The 6000-nt window shown below is 40.4% G+C and overlaps 1 pseudogene; it reads left to right on the top strand.

Annotated features, from left to right (window-relative positions):
- Positions 1–3068: 3068 nt before the first annotated feature.
- LOC129409786 (tripartite motif-containing protein 16-like) lies at positions 3069–5291 on the top strand (annotated as a pseudogene).
- Positions 5292–6000: the final 709 nt, after the last annotated feature.

Raw genomic sequence — 6000 nt, 5'->3', positions numbered from 1 at the left:
AATCAGCCATCAAATTGTAATTTAGATACAAATTTTGAGAAAAGGCCATTTTGATCTCTAAAGTTGCCAGAAAACTGAAAGTCACGTGAGTTCTATAGAAATAAATGGCACAACTGTGACAATGTCAAAAGTTAAAAGGCCAAATTGTGAAATACATAAATTTTTCAGGTGGACCAATGTTTCTATTCTACAGTTTTCCGTGAGGATGGGTTGGGTTTTGTATAAAACTCTCATCCAGTTTATGACGGTATAAAAAATCCAAACTCTTTGGCCTGTGAATCCAGTTTGTTCAGGTTTTACAAGTGATAGAATCATTTTTGATATTCTTTTAGCCAATATTAATGACAAAAGTTTATGATGTGTGTTTAACAAACTAATGGGCCTATAGGAAGCACAGTCTGTTTTGTAGACAGTGGTTATAATTCTGAAGTTCCATGTGGTTGCCCAGTTAAGGACATAGTTGAAGACTTTATATAAAAGTGGATCAATTTCTTGGTTAAAATCTTTATAAAACTAATTTGTAAAGCCATTGTCGCCTGGTGACCAGTGTTGGGAAGGTGACTTTTAAAATGTATTCCCCTACAAATTACAGATTACATACACCAAAATGTAGTTTGTAACATAATCCACTAAATCACTAAAAGTGAGTAATGTAATCTGAATACTTTGGATTACTTGATTTTCTGTAGAGAAACAAAGACGAGGAAATCTTCACATAAGATGTTTTGTCTGTTAAAAGAAAATAAAAAAGCCCAAACTTTACTGAACCAAATTAAAAAATATTATTGATAGAAGACGAGGAGACACGTCCACACAGCAGGATTTAGTCCTGTTAAATCCTGCTTTAGTCCTGGTTTAGACCTGGTTTAGACCTGGTTTAGTCCTGTTTTAGACCTGGTTTTAGAGCTGGTTTAGACTGGTTTAGACTGGTTTAGACCTTTAGACCTGGTTTAGACCTGGTTTAGACCTGGTTTAGTTTAGACTGGTTTAGACCTGGTTTACCTGTTTAGACCTGGTTTTAGACCTGGTTTAGACCTGTTTAGACCTGGTTTAGTCCTGTTTAACCTGGTTTAAGACCTGGTTTAGACCTGGTTTAGTCCTGGTTTAGACCTGGTTTTAGACCTGGTTTTGACCTGGTTTAGACTGGTTTAGACCTGGTTTTAGGTTTAGACCTGGTTTAGTCCTGGTTTAGTCCTGGTTTAAACCTGGTTTAGTCCTGGTTTAGACCTGTTTTAGACCTGTTTTAGACCTGGTTTTAGACCTGGTTTAGACCTGTTTAACCTGGTTTAGACCTGGTTTAGTCCTGGTTTAGACCTGGTTTTAGACCTGGTTTTAGACCTGTTTAACCTGGTTTAGACCTGGTTTAGTCCTGGTTTAGACCTGGTTTTACCTGGTTTTAGACCTGGTTTACCTGGTTTAGTCCTGGTTTAGACCTGTTTAGACCTGGTTTAGACTGGTTTAGACCTGGTTTAGACCTGGTTTAGACCTGTTTAGACCTGGTTTAGACCTGGTTTAGACCTGGTTTAGACTGGTTTTAGACCTGGTTTAGTCGAGTTTTAGACCTGGTTTAGATCTAGTTTAGACCTGGTTTTAGACCTGGTTTAGTCCTGGTTTAGACCTGGTTTTGATCTGGTTTAGACCTGGTTTAGACCTGGTTTTAGGAATGATTTAGACCTGGTTTAGACCTGGTTTAGTCCTGGTTTAAACCTGGTTTTGTTCTGGTTTAGACCTGGTTTAGACCTGGTTTTAGACCTGGTTTAGATCTAGTTTAGACCTGGTTTAATCCTGGTTTTAGACCTGGTTTAGTCCTGGTTTAGACCTGGTTTAGACCTGTTTAGTCCTGGTTTAGACCTGGTTTAGACTGTTTTAGACTGGTTTTAGACCTGGTTTAGTCCTGTTTTAGACCTGGTTTACCTGGTTTACCTGGTTTAGACCTGGTTTAGACCTGGTTTACCTGGTTTAGACTAGTTTAGACCTGTTTAGGTTTAGACCTGGTTTAGATCTAGTTTAGACCTGTTTAGTTTACCTGGTTTAGACCTGGTTTAGACCTGGTTTTAACCTGGTTTAGATTAGTTTAGACCTGGTTTACCTGTTTAGACCTGGTTTAGTCCTGGTTTAGACCTGTTTAGACCTGGTTTAGACCTGGTTTAGTCTAGTTTAGACCTGGTTTTAACCTGGTTTAGACCTGTTTTAGACCTGGTTTTAGACCTGGTTTACCTTTTTAGACCTGTTTTAGACCTGGTTTAGATCTAGTTTAGACCTGGTTTAATCCTGGTTTTAGACCTGGTTTAGACCTGGTTTAGTCCTGGTTTAGACCTGGTTTTAGTCCTGGTTTAGACCTGGTTTAGTCCTGGTTTAGACCTGGTTTTAGACCTGGTTTAGTCCTGGTTTAGACCTGGTTTAGTCCTGGTTTAGTCCTGGTTTAGACCTGGTTTAGACCTGGTTTTAGTCCTTGTTTAGACCTGGTTTAGTCCTGTTTTAGACCTGGTTTTAGACCCGGTTTAGTCCTGGTTTAGCCCGAAATGTGAAAACAGGAAAATACCGCCGTGTAATCCATTTATTTCAACAAAGTAACTGTAATCCAATTACCACTCACTGAAACAGTAACTGTAACTGAATACAGTTACTCATAATTTGTACTCTGATTACATAACTCCAGTACATGTAATCTGTTACTCCCCAACACTGCTGGTGACATGTTCTTTTTCATCCTGTTAATATGAGCATTTATATCCTGTTCAGAAATTTCCTCTACAAGGTTTTCATTTTGCACTTTAGTTGCTTTGGGAAGTTGTTTTATTCAAGATTATTTGCAGCACACACACCTCCATCATAACTGGATTGTTTTCAAATGGACAGATCTTTTTGTACTTCAAGCTTTAAAATTGTTTTCATTCTTCTTTGAGCTTCTTAATACAGAGGTATTTTTGGAATCACAGCACCATAAGAAAACAACACAGAGACACCAGAGTGGAGAGAAATCTATGACACAGTAGTTGAACTCAGTCACTTCCTCATGCTTAGACGGGTTCAGAGCAGGGGGCGGGGCATGTCTCTTCCCTCTGCACACGACACTCACTTCTGTAAAAGTGAAACTAACACAGTCATTCTGACTGAGTGGAGACATGGCGCAGCGAGCTCTAAACCAGGAAACCATAACTTGTCCCATCTGTTTGGATCTACTGAAGGAGCCAGTGACTCTTCCCTGTGGACACAGCTACTGCAGAGACTGTATCCAAACCAACTGGGACCAAGAGCAAAGGTACAGCTGTCCTCAATGCAGACAGAGCTTTGTCCCCAGGCCTGTCCTGGTCAAGAGCACAGTGTTAGCTAATATAGTGGAGGAGCTGAAGAAGACAGGGCTCACAGCGCCCCCTGCTGACCACTGCTCTGCTGGACCTGGAGATGTGAGTTGTGATGTGTGCACTGGGAGGAAGCTGAAGGCTGTCAGCTCCTGTCTGCAGTGTCTGGTCTCTTACTGTGAGACTCACCTCCAGCCTCATCGTGATGTGGCAGTACTACAGAAACACCAGCTGGTGGCGCCCTCTGACAAACTCCAGGAAAACCTCTGCTCTCAACACAACGAGGTGAAGAAGTTGTTCTGCCGCACAGATCAGCAGATCATCTGTTCACCTCTGTTCTGTGGACCAACACAAGGGCCATGACACACTGTCCACTGCAGCAGAAAGGGCCCAGAGACAGACACAGCTGCAGGACAACAAGTCCCTGCTGCTCCAGAGTCTCCAGCACAAAGAGACAGACCTGAAGAAGCTCCAACAGGACGCCCGGGACATCAATGTCTCTGCCCAGAGAGCACTGCAGCAAAGTGAGGACATGTTCTCTCAGATGGTCCTTCTCCTGGAGAAAAGACGCTCTGAAGTGAAGCAGCAGATCCAGTCTGAGCACGAGACCAAACTGAGTCAAGTCCAAGAGCTCCAAGACCAACTGCAGCAGGACATCTGTGATCTGAAGAGGACCATCTCTGAGCTGGACACACTGTCCCTCACTCCGGATCATAACCAGTTTATACTGCACTGTCCTCCACTGTCCACACTCACAAAGGAGACAGAGTCCAGGGTCCAGACCGGACTAAGAGGGGACTTTGAGGACATGATCCGAGCTGTGTCAGTGCTCAAGGACAAACTGCAGCTCACTCTGAGAGAGTTTAAACTGACTGAACCTGAACCACGCACCAGAGAGGACTTCATGAGATATGCACAGGACATTACACTGGACCCAAACACAGCAAACAAACTACTGTCTCTGTCTGATGGAAACAGAAAAGTCACAGTTATGATCAATCAAGAGCAGAGTTACCCTGATCACCCAGAGAGGTTTGTTCAAGGGTTTCAGGTCATGAGCAGAGAGAGTCTGACAGGCCGCTGTTACTGGGAGGTGGAGTGGAGTGGGGACTGGGGGTTCATATAGCAGTGTCCTACAGGGACATTAAGAGACAAGGGACCATAGAGGAATGTGGATTTGGGTGCAATGATAAATCCTGGGCCTTAGTCTGTCACAATAGCCACTACTCATTTTGGTTCAATAATGTCAAGTCTGAGGTCTCAGGTCCATTTTCGTCCAGAATCGGGGTTTACCTGGACCACAGTGCAGGGGCTCTGTCCTTTTACAGTGTTAAGGAAGAGAACATGACCCTCCTCCACAAAGTCCACACCACCTTCACTCAACCTCTGTTCGCTGGAGTCAGGTTTAGTTTGTCTGGAGGCACTGTCCATTTCATTAAACTCAAATAAAATGTATCTGTCTGTTCTGGTGAAGTTAGAGGATGTAGACAGTGGGAGTGTTTTTAGAGATGAATGTAAAATGTAAAGATTCTGTTTAAGTTGATCTAAATCTAATTCATCTTGTACGTTTAATGATTATTACGACTACAATTACCACTAGCACAATAGTATTATTATTACTAGCTACTATGACTACATGAACTGAGAAACAATATCTACAGTTGTTTTTTGTATTTCTGAGTTTTGATCAAGTTTCTCTGACTTGGTTCAGATGATCAGACTTTTGAAGTCATATTTTCTGTCATAGAAACATAATCAAAACTAAATTGAATAATGTTGGGAGTGTTCAGTGTGTTCAGGGAAAAGGGTGTGGGCCTATAACTTTATAAAAATATATTTTCTTTATATCATTGTTTATGATTTTATGATATTATTTCTTGAGCACATTTCTAAAATCTGTTTAACATCAGTGATTTGTTGTATATGCAGATATATATATGTATTCTTTTTGGTGTGTTCAGATAAAAATAAATAAAATACTCAAACTATTATCAGTGTGGAGTCATGATTTAATGAAAACATGACAGGACCAACATTTGTGTTTTTAAATGTTGTTTTGCTCCATGTTTAGTTTAGTTACATTTCTTTCTTGCACATAGTTTAATGCAAGTTTTTATCACATTTGTTTTAATATTGCATCATTTTTGTCTATCTGAGTCTCATTTTCTACAAGTGAATTTCTCTACTTGTTTATTTCTTGATTCTAGAACAAGAGAACGTCACACCTTCAAATGGGAAAAAGATCTTAACTCACCAAAGAGTGAAACTGAGAAAAATGACTTCAGAGTTTCTGTTTTGTCCAGACAAAAGTATAAAAAGTGGAGCTCCCAAAATCTGACTATTAGTTGCTATAATGAAGAAATATTTGTATGTGAAAAATATTGAGCTCAAAATTGACCTTTGACCTTTATTTGTCAGTTCCTGTTCTGTCTTTGTGCAAAAGTAAAAGTAAAAGTAAAAGGCAGGAACAGACATGATCATTATTTGTTTGATTTTCACCAGACTTCCATCCATTATAAGACAGTGTTGGGGAGTAACAGATTACATGTACTGGAGTTACGTAATCAGAGTACAAATTATGAGTAACTGTATTCAGTTACAGTTACTGTTTCAGTGAGTGGTAATTGGATTACAGTTACTTTGTTGAAATAAATGGATTACACGGTGGTATTTTCCTGTTTTCACATTTTGGGCTAAA

This window comes from Boleophthalmus pectinirostris, unplaced genomic scaffold, assembly GCF_026225935.1.
Source record: "Boleophthalmus pectinirostris isolate CB_2022bp ecotype Guang Dong unplaced genomic scaffold, ASM2622593v1 HiC_scaffold_20, whole genome shotgun sequence".
Classification (NCBI taxonomy): Eukaryota; Metazoa; Chordata; class Actinopteri; order Gobiiformes; family Gobiidae; genus Boleophthalmus; species Boleophthalmus pectinirostris.
The sequence above is the reverse complement of the archived record's forward strand: the minus strand, read 5'-3'. Positions and strand labels throughout refer to the sequence as shown.